Source organism: Lissotriton vulgaris, chromosome 9 (genome assembly GCF_964263255.1).
Source record: "Lissotriton vulgaris chromosome 9, aLisVul1.2, whole genome shotgun sequence".
NCBI classification, from domain to species: domain Eukaryota; kingdom Metazoa; phylum Chordata; class Amphibia; order Caudata; family Salamandridae; genus Lissotriton; species Lissotriton vulgaris.
In genome coordinates, this window is record NC_141697.1 from 395,719,990 (window position 1) to 395,740,111 (window position 20,122).

At 44.3% G+C, this 20,122-nt stretch overlaps 1 protein-coding gene across 16 annotated transcripts in view; it reads left to right on the forward strand.

The window, feature by feature from the left end:
• EVL (Enah/Vasp-like) overlaps positions 1-20,122 on the forward strand; it is a 581,837-nt gene that overhangs the window by 420,314 nt on the left and 141,401 nt on the right. The gene's annotated exons all lie outside the window — the stretch shown is intronic.

Consider the following 20,122-nt stretch of genomic DNA (forward strand, 5'->3'; position numbering starts at 1 on the left):
CGTACCTGAACGAAAGGGTGTCCCCCCATATTGGCGGGAGGATTCGCCAACATTACTTCCTACCAATGGCATTTTCAACATACCTGTCTCCTTCATTTTATCCCATGTCAAAGAATCATAACAATCCCAGGTCAAGCTTTTATTATGCTCTTTAGCCTTTCTAAAAAGATTATCGTAGCAAAACCAATGGTTACCCTGGTATGATGTCGAGTACCCCATGATTCGCGACTGATAGGTCGGCAACTCGGAAAGCAACTCGGGCCTACGTTCCCCCAATATCGACGTAAAGATTCCCCATGCATTGCCCCAATTGCCAATATTTTCATTCACTTTAAAGGCGGCCATTTTTGCGCGCCAAACACTCGGATGCATGAGGTCTTTCTGACCCTTAACATGCTCCACTTCATAATGATCAACAAGCAACGAGAAGATGTTCACATATTCCCCTGCCCAAATCTTTTCCTTAATTGCCAAAGGCACATGTTGACCCAACCTTTCTCTACGAGAGGGTGCTGACTCATCCCTCGCAATCGGCAATGGCCGCTTACCTGCACCGGACGCTGCCTCTGCGGTCGCAATCGTCCCTTGTGGCTTGTCAACTACTGCAACCGGCGCGGACACCTTGGCTGCTTCCCGTTTCTCGCGCAATTGCTTCATCAGCGCCTGCGCCTCGGCAGCCGTGGCGCCCTCACTACTTTCGCCCAACCACGCTGCAAGTTGTGCTGCCAGCTCGGGCGGCATATCTTCATTGGACACCGGGGTGACCACCACGGGAATCGGATTCCCCTCCGCCGGTACTGGGGTTGGCGCTTCGAGCGGGGTACAGGGAACCGGGACGTCTCCCCCAGCTGGTCCCCTCCTTGGCCTCTTGGCTCTCCCTCCTGGAGCTGCTCCAGCCGACGGACGTTCCGGCCCCCCTTCCCCGTCTCTCTCCGCCACCCGCTTCTTTAGCTCGGTCATCTCCTTCATGAGGACCCGAACCATCTGTTCGGTCGTCATTCTCTTCCCGCCTTTCTTGGGCATTTCTCCGACAGAGTATCTGTAAGACAAAAGAAAGATTACAACGCTCAAAATTGGCTCTTCGTTCCGTCTCGAGCTCACGTGCAGCGAGGAGGTGCAGCTTCAGAGCACAGGAACAAGAGGATACCTTCGGGTCTTGCGTCCCCTTTTATCCGTCTTCAGGGCGGGCGTAAACCCGCCCCTGCCTGCCCCGAGGGCGTGGCCAGCCGCGTCAGTGTCTAGGCCAGCCCACTCTAGGGCGGGAAAAAGCGCGCCCCGGCTACGCCGCTTCGGGCATACCAGCCGAGACACGCCTCCCGCCCAAGATGGCTTCCCGGGGGGATCGTGGTACTCTGCCATACGTGCGGGGGGACCGAGTGGTTGCCCCTTTCCAGAATGACTGCAGAGTGAGTGTGACTGCAGAGTGACTGCAGTGAGTGTGACTGCATAGTGACTGCAGAGTGAGTGTGATTGGAGAGAGTGTAGAGTGATTGCAGGTGCAAAGTGAGTGCAGAGTGAGATCAGGTACAGAGTGAGTGTGAGTGCAGAATGACTGCAGAGTAAGTGTGACTCCAGAGTTACTGCAGCATGAGTGTCACTGCAGGGTGACTGCCTGAGTGACTGCAGAGTGAGTGTGACTGCAGAGTAACAGTGACTGCAGAGTGACAGTGACTGCAACTGAGTGTGTGCAAGGTAACCAGTGTGTGAGTATGTGAGTATGCAGGGTGAACAGTGTGTAAGTGTGCAGTGTGCAGAGTGTGTGTGAGTGTCCAGGATAAACAGTGGGTGACTATGCGAATGAACAGTGTGGATGTGCAGAGTGAGCAGTGTTTGTGTAGGGACACTGTCTGAGTGTGCGGGAGACAAACACTAAAACTAAGATCACCACTCACATACATAGGACCACACACCAACCCACACACCACATACACATACACCACACACACATACCACACCCACACACACTAAACACACACCAGCCTCTCACCAGCACACACTCATCACTACACACAAAAAAACACACAAAACACACCTCCAGCTGTCAGTGCATACTATCACCAGGCACAAATACCAACAGCCATCAATGTACGCTTTCACTGCACACTTTCATCAGTCACACACAACACCACCAAAGTTCACTCTTTCAGTAAGCACACTCATCAACAGCTGTCAGTGCACTCTTTTACAAAGCACACGCATTACCATCCATCTCTGTACGCTTCACAGCCACACAAGCACACACACACCACCAGCCATCACTGCACAATTCCTACAGGCACACACATCCACCACCCATCAATGCACCTATCAATTGTTAATGCATCCACCATAAAATATTGTAGCAATCGCTCTATGCTACACTTTACCTTTTCGAGATAATGCGTTAAAGCACAGCACACCACCATTGCTAATATTCAAATGCAAAACACATTTTTCCAACACACACCACATGCTCACACTCCAAGACACATGCCTAAAATACATTGCCATTTACAAGGCCATTTTCTCTAACTCAAAAAAACCCGAGACTTATTGCATTTCTAATGGCGCGGCTGAGTGAGGCAAGTTAAACACTACTTTATAGATTTTGTTTTGTAGGTTGTTTAACTTTTTTGCCTCCCATCCTAACCACGAGGATAACCCGTATGACAGGGTAGGTATGATTTGGGCAGCTATTACTTTTAGTAGGCGAGTATAATTCGGGCTGGCCATTTTTGTTGCAATTGCCTGTATGCGTAGATTAATGATTGGGCCTTCCCTTTTAATACCAGGAGGTGCTTCTTTTTTTGTTTCCCTTCCTCAAGGGTCATCCCCAAGTACTTATATGAGTCCTGTTCTTCTAGGACTAAGTTGTTAGTTGTCCAATTGAAGTTCAATTTCTTCTTCCCCTCCACTAGCCGAACCACTTTTGTTTTTTCTTTATTCAGCTCCAGATTTTCTTGTGCTAAATAAGTTGATAACCCGTTTACTAGGCGTTGCAGTCCTATTGGAGTGTTGCTTAGTAATACTATATCATCTGCATACTGCAGAATTGGGACTGAAACGTTACCAAGTTTCGGGGCGTGGCTCTCGATTTTTTTCTAGGTTGCATCCACACCCTTGTTTTAGGCCATCCTGGGTCTCAATTTTTTCTGTTAGACTGGTGCCATTCCCTTGTTTTACCTTTGCCCATGTTTCACCGTACAGGCTGATTATTGCGTTTATTAATTTGACCGCAGCCCCCATTTTCTCAGCTTTCCCCAGAGTCTTGGCCTGCTTACGTGTTCGAAAGCTGCTTTTATGTCCACAAAACACCCATATAGTCGTTGGTTCTTTTTTTTTGGCGTTTTCCTTTAATAGGCCCATGGTGGTCAGGTTTGTGGTCGTCCCCATGCCTTGTCTAAATCCAATTTGGAAATTAGGGATTATGTTGATTGATTTTGCCCAGTCTTGAAGCTCTTCCGAGAGGCACGAAGCGTAAAGCTTGGCTTCAACGTCGATTAAGGAAATCAACCTATAGTTCGCAGGGTGTTTTCGGTCCCCTTTCTTATAGATTGGGTGAATGATGTTTCCTTTCCATAAAGCAGGTACGGTTCCATTTATAACAAGCATTTACAATGCAATGGTCTCAGCATTGTTAAAGTTAGAGCTATTAGCATTGCTCATGACATTTTTTTATTTATGTTTTTGTTTTTAAAATATATAAATAAATTGCAGTCATTTACAATGCCAATAGCTTAATCGCTCGCAAATGCGAGACCTATTGCATTTGCACCCACACATACAGAGCCACGCACACACACATACAGAGCCACGCACACACACACAGACTGAGCCACTCACACACACACAGAGCCGCACACACACACACACAGACAGAGCCGCGCACACACACACAGACAGAGCCGCGCGCGCACACACACACACACACACACACACACACACACACACACAGCCGCGCACATAGTATCATTAATGGAAGAGGAAAACTCATCAGACTATCAGTCCACTGCATTCTTTCCTCAAGGCAGACTCCCTGATTCATAGTTTTAAAACATTGATTACATTTAAGTAATTGCTTTCCAAACCGATGATATCCAAAGAGTTCCATAATCTGGGACTCACAATGACAAAAACACAGCTTATTTTAATGATAAGCCATACTGCGTGTGTTTTTTTTTTAAGTCTGGGAGTTACCTGTCTTAAGGATTATATTGGAATATATTTGGAGGCTTTAGGTATCATCTATAGGGGTCTGTCTTCATAACAATTATGACCTATAGTCTTTCACAGTCAGGTAAACTAAATTGAGCGATAGTCATTTTTCCATGACTAAGTTTATCCTACTATTGAAAACAGAGTAAATCCCATCTAAGGTAGGAGTAAGATAAAATAACTTACTGAAAAGGCTTTAGGGGTTGAAAACACTACAGATCTGCCTCACCAATAGCATGTGGGTCACTGGCTAAACTGGGTATTATGGATTCCACAAACACTCATTTTAACCCTGGATTAAACGATAGCCACACTGAATGATTCCAAGAAAATCTCTTTGCATCCATATGTATTAGCACCTTTTCTAGAAAAAGTGACACCTCTCATAAGAAGGCTATTCCACCGTATTAAAAACTTGAGTAGACTATTAGGCATTTACGAGAGCCCTGTATAAAATCGCCCAGCGTCGTGCTGTGATTCGCCAGCATTTCAGTGAAGAGAGTGATGTGTTTCCTTGCAGTTCAGGCAGCACTCGTCAGATAGGGGACTACTTCTGTTCAGTTAGCCTGATCTTGTGTCTGGAGTTTTAGTTCAAATGTTCATTTTGTCTAGTGTGTGGTATCTTACATGATATTGCTTTTAGTCGTGTATTTAATTATGCATTTGTGCAGGTTTCTGTATACCATATGATTTTATTATTTTTATTATGATTCTCTAGCTTTCATTAATACACACAAGGGAGCAAAACATCTTCTTGGGGGGGAAGGACCCTAAACTACAAGAATTAAATCATTGTCTAATCCCTCTTGCTCGCTCTCTCTCTCTTTCTCTCTCTCAAACACACACGCACTCAAACACACACATCTAAACACACATAATAACACACACATATACACACAAACACACACACACTCAAACAGACACATATACACACATACACAATAACACATACACACACGCTCTTTCTACACCAGGATTCCTGCCTTTGCCTTTACGGATGGTCGAGGTGTGTTCAGGGCTGTTTCTGCCATTAGGCAAGATTAGGCGGCTGCCTAGGGCGGCAAAAGGGGGAAACATTTTTTAATTTGATTTGAACCTACGAAAGAAAAAAGCCACTTGCTGCTACTGAGTACGTTACCACTTACGAAAATCACTTTCGCGCCGCCGGCCTTCCACCAGATCACACGGGAAGAGCCTCTAGGATCCTTCAGGGCAAGTGACAGCCATGAGAGCCAGGATCTTCTGCTTAGTGCTTGATCAGGCTCTCTTTGTGCCTTGTGTGTGAAGATGGAAAAAGGAGGTGATAACAGCCGCATCAACAAGAGGTACTGATGCTTAATCTCAGAGTTATTATGAATCTATTGTCTCTGGACATCGGCCGCTGCCTCTTGCAAGGAAACACAAGACGCATTTTAAACGTTTCTAAATATACGATTCTGCATCAAACCATGTGCCCACCGAGCTGGGTGTTGATTTGTGTGTTTCCTGTTACTTACGCTGCGAGGGAGAGTGGGGCGCTGAAGCCGTTTGAGCCCTATGGGCGTTGGGCGCCTTATCTAAGAGCTGTCCAGAAGGTCACTTGTGCGCCACACTGACCTGCATTGGTCTCATGGCGCTAAAAACATCCCCCACTTGCGGGCGGCTACAACAAAATAAACTAACACATCAGAGGCCCCCAGGACTCTGCCCTGCTCACCTCCCATCCTAATACTTTACATTGCTCCAGGGGGTGCTTTCTCCCACCAGAGTCTAAACTTTCAGTCATAGGCTCAAGATAACATGACGTAGCATTGAGGGCCCCGGACAGTGGTGAGGGACCCACATTTCACCATCAGACATTCATTTCACTGGTCACCTGGAGAGGATGTGGCTAAACAACTAGAGCAGCCAATTTTAAAGCTGGGAACCGGGTTCGAGTATTGGAAGGGATGCGCAACACTGTGTGATTCTGGGCAAATCACTTAATCTCCCGGTGCCTAAAAATTAATGTGACCGTCTGCAACCCAACTGGTACTCACGTAGAGCGCTCTGATGCCTTCGGGTGGAGTTCGGCTATATAAAACTGAAAATAAATGCTTGGTAGGCGGCCTTGTGCTGCTTTTGGGGAGCATTGGATCAGATGATGTAGTAAAATAACAAAGAGCACGGCGCAAAAGGCTTTTCTCATCACCATAAATTCATAAACAGCCTCTGAAGACGTATAACCAGTACGCGCTTTATATGAAGCTGTGTGTGTTCCGCGATGCGCCGTGTGCCTACCTGAGACAGTGGAGACTGTGAGGATTTTATGAGGCCCCCGCCCAGGACCATATATGTAGGACGACGAGGCCGCACAAGGGCGTCACAGGAGGACGTCCTCGAGGGAGCAGAGAAGGAACACGAAACCGAAAGACAAAACACCACACTCCAACATGCAGCAGTCACGAGTGACGACCCTTCAACAAGGAATACAGCAAGGACAGAAGCTGGCAGAGTGCGACTGCATCAGGTCATAGGCCTCGTCCTGGGCCGAGGTCTAGAAGACATAAAAAGAAGCCCTTCCAGAATCTGTTCAAGGTCACCTACCAAGGGTCAAAGGTCAGCCGCACCTGCGATAGTTCAGGAGCACCTCCTGTAAGAGACGAGGCTCGGGTAGGATTGAGCACACAAGCATTTTTAATGTGTGAATGAATTAATGGATGAATGAGTTGAATGAGTGCAGTGTGTCTGTGGGAATGGGTATAGTTGGAAGAATGAAAGTAAGCTAGAGAGCCTACATGAGGTCGCAAAAGACCATGTTACGATAGTAATTACCGCACTAATACTGTTCTTTCTTCTACCAAATCCGCAAACATTTATTTTGCATGAGTGCATGTATGGGAACAACGCAAATGGCCAGAATGCGAGAAGCCGCTGTTTTTTGCAGCATTTGTTTTTTGCACTGATTTTTAGCACACAATATACCACCAAGTGCTGGTTTTGCAGAATTCTTCCTAATTTTGCAGTTTCCCCCAAATTTCACGATAATATGCAGATACAAATTTTGCAATTTTTCATAAAGTTAACCCAGTCTTTCCTCAGCTGACAAAATTAACACTGCTGAGTTGGGTTATATTACTAATTATCTGCAGGGAGGGGCTGTTGCAAAAACGCTGCACAGAAAAAAACTGTTGAAAGAAGAGGGGGTTTCTTTATAATGTCGCTCTACATCACCAAATGTTTACATTTTTTTTGTTAGAGACCCCCAACGCATCTCCTCCTAGAAGTGTCAATTGGTAGGCACTTTATTAGAACAATAAATGTTTTTTGCTTTTGATAGGGGGGATTGCTGGCAGTAGGCAAACATAATATTACATTTCGTATGTGGGCGTTGCATGTTTACATGCGTGCTTGCGAAAGGTTAAGTTGTTTCTGGTTTTGAAAACGAGTTGCACTTGACGCCTCAGTGGTATTTAAAGACAAGGCTCTATTGGGCATCGTGTCTGACCTGGGCCTTACGTTGAGGTCGTTTGCAGAACTGTTGTGATCGTGTTTCCTGATAGTAAATGAGATTAACACAGAAGGGTTAAGCAGTAGAGGGTGTGCCTCTCTAGCCTGGATGACGGGGGAGAGAGTGATGGTAATAAAAGGGAGGAGGCGGCATTTTTCAAATCTCGCCTGGGCCGGCAAAACACCTAGAAACGGCCCTGGGTGTGTTTGACATAGAATTCGAAAACGAGGAATAAGCTATATTTAAATTCTGAATAAAAAAACAAAATTCTCCGTCGATAACTTTTTTAAAGGGAAAATCAGACCACAGAGGTAAATCGCTAGGAAAACAAGTTAAATATCGAAATTGTCATTTTCTGACAATATGCGTCTGAGAAGTGCCTTGACATCGTTCTCCACGTTTACACTGGGGAACCCCGGGACTGATGTCGCATATTCTGATATTATTTCTACTTGAGCGACTCCTGCTTTCTTCAAGGGTTTTTATCACGCTGGTATGCTTGGACTCCAATGTGGTCACCCACTCGGCAGTAAATCTTGTTTGTGAGCTTATTCAGCGATAAAAGTTTGAACTTGACCAAGCTTGCACTCCGCTTTCTGCAGAATGTGATCTCTGTTTATCCAGTCAAGATTTTTTATTTGCATGCTGGGTCTTGTATTTCTGATTTCATAAGGGATAAACCGGACAAGTCCCTAACTGCAAGAACTTTGTAACAGAAAATAACCGGAGGCTCAGGAGGCAAAACCGAGGCTAGGTCCGATGACAGCACACAGACCGCCTGCAGGGAGAGGCAAGCAGGAGGGGGTGGGGGCGGGAGTAAGGAGGGCTGCAAGGAGGCAGAGAACCAGAAAATAACCGGAGGCTCAGGAGGCAAAACCGAGGCTAGGTCCGATGACAGCACACAGACCGCTGCAGGGAGAGGCAAGCAGGTGGGGGCGGGAGTAAGGAGGGCTGCAAGGAGGCAGAGTAACAAACAAGTTCACAGCATCCCTCGATCAGAAGGGCTGCAGACAGAGTGCAGCCCACTGCAGAGCCCCTCCTCCTGCGATCATGAGTTGCAAGGCAGCAGCATGAGTAGAGTGCTGCAGAGAGAGCACACGAGCAGCACAGCACAGCACTCCTCATGACTGTGATCCCGTCCCTCCACAAACCGCGCCCAGGACAGAGGCATGCAAACAGACTGCAGATACCGCACGCATGCACTCTGCACCCCACCGTGGCTTTAACGCACAGTTCGAGCAGAGGCGTAGCTCCCTCTCCACCCCCTCCTATCCCCGCCCCTCCTATCCTCGCCCCTACCCCGGTATACCGCCCCAACAGTGACCAGAGAGCGCGGGTACCTGGCAGACACCATGGGAGGTCCTCGTGCCCCCGGCTAGCTACCGTGATGTCCTGTTATCGAGTATACTCGGGGAGAGGTCTGGATCCGGGTCCTGGAGAGAAGCACTTCCGGGTCGCCGTGGGCAGCGCGGTGGCCCCTTCAGGTCACTGAAGGCGGTGCGTCAGAGCGCTTCACAATAGGAACAGAAATTATCCATGAGACAGGTGAACACGTTACAAAAGCAGACGTTAAGTTACATTAGGCAAAAGTGACAATTGTGAGCAAACAAAATACAAGAGGTAGCAAAGGGTACATTACAGGAGAAATAGACTGGGACCTCGGCAAGAGGGAGGGTGTAAGGCCCATCACTAGAAAAGGGGCGGGGCTTAAAAAAAGAGACGGAAACGCCCACGGATCGCATCTAGGCGGGGAAAATAGTAATTGACACACCTCTCTTCCAATGGCTAGCCTCCATTTACGAAAGTAGCCAATAGAAGAGAGAGGCGGAATAAAGCACACTGTTGAAGTTATTAAATCTCGGGCTCCGGCCACACTGCTTACGCAGTGTGACGCTAGGCCCGAGACCTAAAAATGTGGTTGAATAACACTGTTAAGTGTTCGTCCCAAAATTCTTCGTTGGTTTTAAATACTGCTGTTGGAAGACCATTTGGGCTGGGAGCCCCCTCTGCTTTCAGTTTTTGGATTAGCATTTTTACATGGTTATGCGTGGTCAAGGTCTCTCAATGGAAAAACGTCTTTTTCAGGGTCGGCGGTTTCGTGCTTTCTTTTACTAGCATCTGTAACTTTTAATTTATCGTGATCGTTATCTGATGATGAACCTTGGTTGTTTTCATTTCTATGTAATTCCTTTCTTAAATAAAGGTTCTTCACGTAATCTCCCCAGGTCCTGTTACCGATCCCGGGGTACTGTTGTAATGCTACACCTGAGTTTAGGTCGTTAATGATGGCCCAAAAGTCTCGGGAGTTGGTTTTTTGGCGTGTAAACAATAGTTTTTCTCAAATTGATCCTTTGTAGTGTGCCTTTGCCGTCCATAGATTTTTCCTGTATTTTTTTCTCATGCTTCCAATGACGTTATTGTTTAGCTTGTTTCCCTGTTTGGCCGATCTTTGTCAGATCTTTAATGCCCAGGCTAGTTTTCTCTTTTCAAGTTTTATTTCGGAGTTGAACCATGAAGCCGATTTTACTTTTCCTTCTCTTTTCACCCCTATCTGAACCGAGTGTTTTTCCTTCAGGACCTCCATTAACTTTTCCCAGTTGTTTACTGGGTCTCCGTGTTCTAGGCTCCCGAGTTTGGTCACAAAGTTACTGGCTGTGGTCTGGATGTTCTTTGTTTCTCCTCCCCTCCACTTTTCGGAGGTTACATTTTTCTGACTGTTCCTGTAAGGAGCATAATTTTTCAGCTCTTGAAACTGTGATGTTCATCCATATGATTTGGGGGAAGTGATCACTTTCCAGGCACTGAACTATTGAGTATTCCACTATGGAGCTTGTTATACTGGCGCTTACGATTGTAAAGTCTATGGTAGATTTAACGTTTCCACTCATATAGGTAGGTAGTGGCAAAGGGTGGCCCTTTTTTTGCTACTTTGAATTGTTAGGCCCATTGTTTTTATGTTGCTCTGTGGAACTTGTTTGTGCCCATGTGCTTTTCTTTTCTCCCTGTTTTGTCTGCTCTTGTCGTCTTGTCGGCGCTCAGTAGGTTGCAATTAAAGTCTCCAGATATTATCATCGAGCTTGCTTTGTTGGTTTTTTGAAGGGTTTTATTGAGTTTGGTTAGCAGTCCCATTTTTTCGTTTTTTACTTTTTGGTCTGGATGTATGTAGATGTTTAACAGTAGTAACTGGTCCTGTGGTTTTATTAGGATTTTTGTGACCTGAACCCAGTTTAGCCCTACGTCCAGTTCCTCCAGTTCCCAATTAAATTTTTGTGCCACAAAAGTTGATAGCTCTCCTCGTGGGTGTCCGTATTTTGACACCCTCTCAGCTATTATGTGATGATAAGTGAATCCTGGCATTCCTTGTCGGGTCGAGTTCCAAGTCTCTTGTAAGAGTATTATGTTTTGCTCTCCAAAAAATGTTTGGGTTTGGTGGTCCTGCTCCATACCACCAAACCCGTGCACATTCCATGAACATATTCTGATCGTTGCCAGGTTTGTTTCTTCGGTGTGTAGAACTTGTATTTGTTCTCTATCTGTGGTGTCTATGGCGTTTCTAGTCTGGGGTCCGAGTCAAGTGCACAAATGACTGCTCGAATGCAGGTGACAAGTAACGACTTAACTGCCAAACAAAAGAAACAGTTTGGTGGGACGCTGAACTGGTCAGTTAAGTCAGCTGGGAAGATCCATGTTGAGGGCCTTCAGTAGCGCTAGCGCGCAGTGATAACACTGGTACCGCTTCCCTATTTATATATGCCAATTAAGTAGTATCTTTTAACATTCTGGTAACTTTCTCGCCTAAACCGGTCCCCCAGGAATTGCTGCTGGTGCCCGGCGCTAACTAGGCTAAATCACAGGAAGACAGACGCCTCTCTTGGACCTCCTGACTTCGACACACAAGTGCATGTTAGTGGCCTTCCAATTACTGGTGTTCTGCAGCTGTTTCAAAATCTTCTTTGGGTTTATATGAATGTCATTTCTGACGTTTATATGTTTCCCTTGTCTTCATTGTTTGATTTTGCGCATGAGAAAGTGTCACTCATAGTTTCTGAAATGTCAATCATAATTAGACCGAGATTATTAAAATGTCACACATGGCACTCTGATACCTTGGCAGCTATGTATAGCCTTTGAATCATAGGAAAGTGTGATCAGCTGTGTAAAGAGAAAGTTAGGGGCCAGGATGTGCAATTTGCACACTGACTATTGTTGGAAAGGGTATGAAATTTACCTTGTGACTTTTGTACTAATAGGCCACATCGCAAATTGTCCCATCACAGAGGGTGGCGAAATGACCTGCCTAATGAACATGAAGTAGGCAGGTCACAATTTGTTATCCCCTGAGATTGGCAGCGAATAAAGGGATGGTAGGCTGCAACGTACAGCAGAGATCTTTCCCTGTATTTGCATTCTTAAAAAGAAAACATTTTTATTTAAACAAGCCCATGTTCATTAAAAGGAAAATGTTTTTTCCCCAAAAATGTTTATTTTAGACAATACAAGGGGAAGACCTTGGGTGGACCAAACTGAATTTCTGAGAACCACTGCATTCTCCCCGCTCCCGTCATAGTTCCCAAAAGTGAAGCTCTCTCACAGGACCCCTTCCCCTCTATGAATCACCACAACTCAGGAAGCGGTAGCTCTTCAATGGTTTTCGACCACCATTGTGGTCACAAATCATTGATTCATTTCATTGTGAAACCTGAAGTGGAGGACTGCCTTTTTTATGCCCGCCTCCTTGAGATTCGGAATGAATAGCAAATGATTTTAGAGTCGGATAAACTTTTCCAACTCGTAAAGTGCTTTTAGTCCATTTCAAATGCCTATTTTGCAGTTTCAAAGCATGTGATTTTGCGAATCACAGTCTTTGTGACCGGAGACGTTTTAAGGCATGGGTAAAGTGGGCCATTGTCCACAGCCTCCACCTTCCTAGGGCACCCTTTGAAAGTGAACTTTGTTTCTAACTCACTTCATTGAATTTTTGGTATCTTAACCTTTCACTTTAATTCAATTTTGTTTGACAGCATAGGGCTTGAATTAGCAAAAATGGGTAATAAATACAATAAAATAAAAAATAAAGAACAGAGTTGTTCCAATTAGGGGCCTCAAAACAATGTCTTACCCAGAGCCCCCAAAATCCTTAAGATGACACTGTTTGTGACCGCGAAACGATGTCACACGTTAGGCACATATTCTGTTATTTATATATCAGAGCCATGCCTGCTTAACTTTTGAGATTTTTTGTAGAGTATTTTGTTGCCGTTTTAGGTTGTGCCAACTCGACCCAAAGGTATCAGAGCACTCTACATGCACACCAGTTGCATTACAGATGGACATATTCATTTTTAGGCACAGGAGCTTAAGGCATTTGCCCAGAATCACAGAATTTTTGAGCCTCCTGCCAGACTCGAACCTGGTTCCCCAGCTTCAAACTCTGCCACCCTAGCCGTTATGCCTCACCCTCTCCCTCATTCTTTTTGAAAATGATAGGTTGGGCAACAATATAATACAAGTATGCCAAGTGATGACGTACTTTTTGTTTGGGATTGAAGGAAATGAATACGACTAACGAACTCTGTTGTCTCCTTTCTGAGACATGTTTACCAGGGGGATTGTGATCCGGCAATGGTGTTTCGTTTTTTTTTACAGATGTAATCTCTATTTTTCACAAGTTGATTTTGGTAGTAAGTGGATCTGCTATTTCATATCAAAGTGATTGTAGGTTACCTTTTTGTGACCTATCAGGCGCACATGCAAAAATATAAATTATTGCAAGAGCAAAAATTCAATTCCATTTAATTTACTACATTTTTTTAAAGATTCTTTGCTCCAGTCTAGAGCTTAATTTGGTTCCAGGTGGTGAGCACAGGCACTCTGTTTGATTCAGAATCTTTAATCGGTTCAATAACAATTGACCTTAAAAAGTACAGACTTAAAGTTAGTTTAAAATCAACTCATAACAAGGAAACATTAAATGGCACTTCATCAACAATTCTCATCAAAAGTGTAGTACATACTTCGGCTTACTACATTTCTAAATATATTTCAGGAAGTGGGAAACAACCACCCCAGAGAAAATATTTAGCAGAGTAATAAAATTCATAAAATGCAAATATGCCCCATAATGACAAAGAAGTTTAGACTTTCCTAATACAGATTGCCCCCCTATAAATAAGACCGTATTAAAACAGAGGAACAGGTTGAATGATAAGTTGGAATCCTCCCTAATCTCTATAATTCAGTTTCCAATACCACAAACCCAATTTAAAAAGCATACATTTCTCTCATTGTTATATTTCATATAGATGCCATAATATAGGTATGGTTTGAGATTCCCTAATATAGACATAATCTTTCACCTACATTAGTTCCATTTTCTTCACAATAAAGGGCGCTGAGAGCTGCACCTTATCTAGACTGTGGTTTGGGTACAGAATGGCCTCCTATACCATCTTCGATATGCTCATCCTGTATGATTAAATATTCATGAGAGTTCTAGGAAACCAGGCAGGGCTAGAATCCACCTGAAGAAACATCTATGTAAATGATTCATCCCATACATCATCTTCATACCAAACAATGGCTAACACAAGACACAAGGGAGAAAGGGACTCTATACCTTTCTGTATAAATACAGCACCTCTTGCAATCAGTAGTTAGAGGGAACCGAGACTTCCAAGCCAACACACTGACAAGTGATGCTGAGGCTCTTGCATGCAGTCGCTCCAGCTGTCAGTGGTCTATCCATTCCATGCGGGGTGTCCAACTCGAGACCAGGACGAGGTCCCACACTCTCAATATTCAGGTAATGGGATTTGACTAAATCCTAGTGAGTTTCTTGGCTCTTTCACACCTACTCACATGCTAGGTACAACTGGGTACATCTAGACAGGCATCGTAGGAGTATGTGCTTTATTTCATAAATGCATTTTATATTCATGTATATGTTTATGACTATTGCAAAATGATAGAACCGTACTATTCCTTTTTATTCACTGATCTGCTGATTATATATCTCTGCTACTGTTTAGCAGGTGTTGCAGCACATATATTTTACACTAGAAGAACAACTGTGCAATAAATTCTTATTGTAAACACACTTGACTCTTTCTTCTGTGTAACTATCTGAGACCAAATGAGCAAGCACAAGTGACTGGGCGAAATGTAGTACATTGTTTCCACGAGTCTGAGGAATCAGGATTGTTGTGTTCTGAAGTTGCCAAAAACTAATCTCTCTAATAAAAGGAGATTCTAGGGGCACTATGAGCTAGCTAATGCAAACAGGCTAACATACGCGGTGCGGGTGCTCAGAATCAGTCTGCCACCAGGCCCACAGTGCATGTTATCCAAAAGCGTAGGTCCTGCAGGGTTACTATAGGAACTACACTACTTCATCGGATCCTTCTAAAATGCAATGCAATAATGCATAAAATGCATTTGACCTTATAAAACTTACAGAACAATACTTTCCCTAATACCAACTGCGCCTCATATAAATGAGGCAATACTGAAACTTAACAGCGGATCGGTCAAGGTACATACAAATTTTAGGGCAGCCGTATGATCCCTAATATTATTTGCAGCAAAAATAATCTTCATACTCTCTCCGTAGTTCGTCATAAAACCTACAAAAAAGAATAAAGTGCTTAGGTTTGAGGTGCAGTCACATGGACATGGGATCCTATCAATGGGTCGCTGTTTCATAACTGGAAAAGAGACTAAAAAGTGTGAAATACCTAGCCGCAGCCTTGTTAAAACAAATTGATTCAGAGGCTGTGAGACTTTGGGCAAGTATGGCTGAAATCCTTCCTCAGAGGGGTCTGACATATATAGTTTCACCATAGGTTTTGTACCGTCGCCAAGCATCCTATATTCTGCCCTTGTGCCTAAGAGTAAAGTTATTATTTCATTCTTTTGCAAAGCCAGCAAACTGTATGGTGATGTAATTACAGACGGGAAATATAGCCTCTTAAATATTTCATTAATGTGGGCATGCAGGGGTATATTGAAAGCATAATCAAGTGCTAAGCAGTCCCTAATAGTAGATCTTGTAAAGGATGTTTCAAGATGTGGCCCAGATTGACAGCACAAAATTGGCTTAAATGGAGGTAAATCTTCCACATAGGTTAACCCGACCTCTTTGTGGGTAATATATGTTGAGGTAGAGGTGAAAATACTTCGCAGCTGTTTGATGAATATGTTTTCTTCAGTCTGCCAAAGTCTGCATGATGTATGTCCCCAAATTTCTCCTCCATACATGGCCACTGATAATCGTTTGGTATTGTATATAGTAATTTCTCTTATAGGCCGACTGCCCAGCTTACTAGCGAATCAAAATACATCCTTGCAAATCCAACTAATAATTTATCTTGTGTTTTGTACATGATATTTCCAGGAACCATTGCTAGCAAATAATATACACAGCTAGATTAAAGTGTCAACCCTCACAATCGGGGGCCTTTCATTAAATGAGTTCTACATTTCTGGGTTTTTTCCCCGACGAATCATCGTGAAAGTCTAGTGATGTTAATTGAGTTTTCTCAGTCAAGTAACCTGGACTCAGCTGGCTCTTTTAGTGTATTCTCACCCCCCTCCCCTCACTTATAGATGAACCTGGCCATCTCCAAACTTACTTAGTGCTTGAGGGTGCTTAAGAGCCAAATCTTACTCTGCCCTCATAAAATTCTGTGTATCCCACAAACTACAAAGCTGTTTTGGTAAAAAAAACAGACCGCTTTCAGCTCTACATTTATCGAGGCTAAAAAATCAGACTCTTGAATGAACTGATTGGGGAATGGGAATTTATTCGACCTCCTAATTTAAGGATGAACTTGGCCACAGACGATGAAGGAAACCATTAAATCTACCTTTCATTATGGTCCTGCCTTCAGCAGCGAATTTGATGCCATCCAAACTGACACCCTTGTGAGAAAGCCAGCCCTCACCTCAAAAACACTTCTCACTGTACCCCTATGCTGTGTCGCAGTTCAAAGTATGGGTTCTACCATCTCCTAATTCTAAGCTGCTGTGCGGCCTAAATCCACACTTTGTAGTTTGATTTGATCTTGGTGATAGGCAGTGCCACAGGGTTGACGGGTGGTGGCTATTGACTTGGATTTGTGAGGTTATTTTAGGGAAGTCTTATGCATCTGCCTATTTAATACTATGTTGGCCATACTTTTTTTGGTTCATGACTAGGTCCTGTTGTAACAGTTACCCCGTGTTTGCAGTGCTTGCCTACAGTTTTGGGGGGAATTACTATAATCTTGTATCAGACTGTCTGCTGGTGTTAAGGCAGAAGTTTTTTCTTTGCTTTTCATTCTGAAAGCAACAGCAAGTTGTAGAAATAAACGTTCCAGCTGGCCAGCCTTCCCTAGCAGCGTTTGTAATGAAAAAACAATGGAAAGGCTTCTTTTGGAGCCAAGTAGCCCTGTTCTCTTTATTTCTGTGTATTGTTCCCTGTAGTGTCTGTTTGTGATGTAATTGAACAGCCATGTATGGGGGGGGGGGGGGGCAGCTCTTTGGCCCCACAACATTGGAATCAGTTGCTGCTACATCTGTGCCCCTGGCCTGACCTAGCTTCACTTTAAAAATCATCATTAAAAACATGCATTTCTAATCTCGGTCAATTTTATCCTCTATTTGTGCAGGTGCTGCGGTGCTGAGAGACCACCTCAGGGGTAATTTGTGAACTTAATAAGTTCATTAAAATTAATCTTTAACATCCTCTCCTCCATATAGTCAGCAAATGCATCCATCAGCCTCTGCAGACTGACGGATGTTCTTGACATTAATAAAGCATCGTCGTCATAGAGTAACAACCGGCAATTATAGGTGCATCTACCTGCAGAGCTCTGAGAGCATCTTCAACCCTGTTAATATAGAAGGAAAATAAAAACAAGGCTAAGACACAGCCTTGCCTAGTTCCTTTCTTTGCTCTAAAGGGTAGCGTACACTCCCCGTTTGGAACAGAGCATACCCTTGCAGTCAAATTCTCATAACGTTTGGCAAGAAAGCCAACAATATTTCCCAGTAGTGGATGCCATAGGGTCTTATGATCCACCAAATCAAAGGCACTACTAAGATCAGCAACACATAAATACAATGAGCCAGGCTTCGCCTTAGTGTATTTCCCAACAATCCTGTCTAGGTTACTGCACTGTTGTACAGTTCCCAAACCTTTTATAAAACCATATTGGACATCTGAGAGAATACAGTTATCAATGGCCCACTGCTCCAATCTTTGTAATAGAACCCTGCCCATCCATTTAGCAGAGGAGTCCAAAATAGAAATTGGGCAATAACATTTAGGGTTGGATCGATCTTGGGCACTATAATAGAATCTGCCCAATTCTGAGGGATCTTGTACTCAGCTGCTGCATTGAGCACGCGAGTCAGAACAGGGTCCCAGAGTTCTCCATGGCCTTAAAGGTATCGACCTTGACACCATATGGTTCAGGCTTTTTCCTCCTGCACTATGATCTAGGGCAATAAGTACCTCCTCCAAGAATACTTCAATGGGCCACCATACGTTGGGGTTGCCAATCATGCATGTATTGCCCTCTTGTGTGCAAAAAGTATCCAAATATTGCTCTACCCATGCATAAGAGGGCACATGCAAAGTGAGTTCAGGAAATTAATCATCTCTTAGTAAAGGAGCCTTGACTGTTTTCCAAAACAAAGTGGCATCATTGGTCTCGGCTGCCTGTACCAAATGGGCCCACACCTCTCCCCTTAGAACACCTTTCTTGTTTGTTGATGTTGGTAAAGTCCTAAATGGCTTGATGATAGTAAAGTCCCTGTGAGAGCTATGTAATGTAATCCGCAGTAGCTTGATGGTAGTAAAGTCCCTAGGAGAGCTATGTAATGCAATCCACAGTAATTTGGCAGCCTGAGAACATGAGTGATCAAGCCAACCTTGCTTCATTGAGCTCTGGGGTCTAGATCTGCATGTCAGGAGAACATTAATTGATCCAGCAATAGCCTCAAATGGCTCTAATAGCCACTTATTTTCCACTTTGTTACTCGGACAGAATCTAAACACGGCTGCATTAACCCCTTGCATGCTGATGACGAACCCCAGCCGTCATGCACTACGGTGCTCGTGTGCTGATGACGGCTGGGGTTCGTCATGGCCCGCCCCTGTTCATTTGTTTACAGCACAGGGGCGGAAACGGGCCAGCAGTGAAGGGGTTAATATCTAGGGGGCTTTGCAGCACCACTGAGGGATTAACCCTTGTCTACTTAATCTGTACCCCATTGGGCCTAATGTTGTCTATACTTGTAGCTATTTTGCCTACCTCCAACCTCTCAACCTGTATTAACAGAGGTACAGTCTGGGGGTTATGATCACTTACAGCCGTTGCTATTCTTCTATAGTCATTGACAATGGTCCTGGCTGTCTAGGAAACTAATGTATGGTCAATAATCGTTTTAGCACCTCTACCAATAAATAAGGGGATCTCACTATTGTCCACTTCATTATTAGTCTTTAATAATAATAGGTCATACTTGGAAATGAAAGTTGAGGGCATGTCTATATAGACATTGTGTATGAAATGTGAGGCCCCCTCACCCACTGAATCGGTAATGCACATATGGGTTTTGCTGGAAGGGGATATTTCTGGGTGTTAAAATCCCCAACCCACCTCACAAAAATGTATCTAGGTCAGCCTCTAACATGGTGGCAACCAAACTGGGTGGAGTCAAAGATATTACTATAAAAATGATAGTTACCAACTCCAGCTCCCCCTTAATGGACAGCCTCACAAACTGATAATAGGGTGAGGCAGTAAAATACCTACTAATAAACGCAGGTAACGTGTTAGTGATAAAAGTTTGGGGACCACCTTTTGGGCGGCCTGATGATGAAGGTATAGCAGGGATAAAGATGCTATAGAAACCTTCCACATGGCAGGGGCTTACACTCTGTTTCATGAAGACAAATCACATAGCTTATCATGATTTATTTATAAAAACATTTATAGAGCGCGAACGACGGCCCTTGGGCATCTCGGCGCTAAAGTTACTGCAGTGTGTTAAGCCTCATGAGACAGGAGTTCATTGGTTGAAGAGCCATGTTTTTAGTTGCTTGCGGAAGATCCAGAGGGAGGGGCTAGTTCTGATCGATTCTGGTAAAGTATTCCACAGTTTAGGTGCGGCTACCATGAATCTTCTGTCCCCCCAAGAAACAAATTTGGTTCGGGGTACCACTAAATCATGCTGGTGAGATGAGCGTAGCATTCTTGAAGGACGGTAAGGAATAAGGTTTTGGACAAAGAACGCCGGTCCAACATTTTTCAGAGCCTTGTAAACCAGGCAGAGGGACTTAAACATGACTCTCTTTCTCACTGGCAGCCAGTGCAACTGTCTTATAGTGAGTGCGGCCGAGTGATGTTTGGGGATGCGCCCTAAGAGCCTAGCAGCAGCATTCTGAATGGCCTGCATTTTCCAGAGCACTCT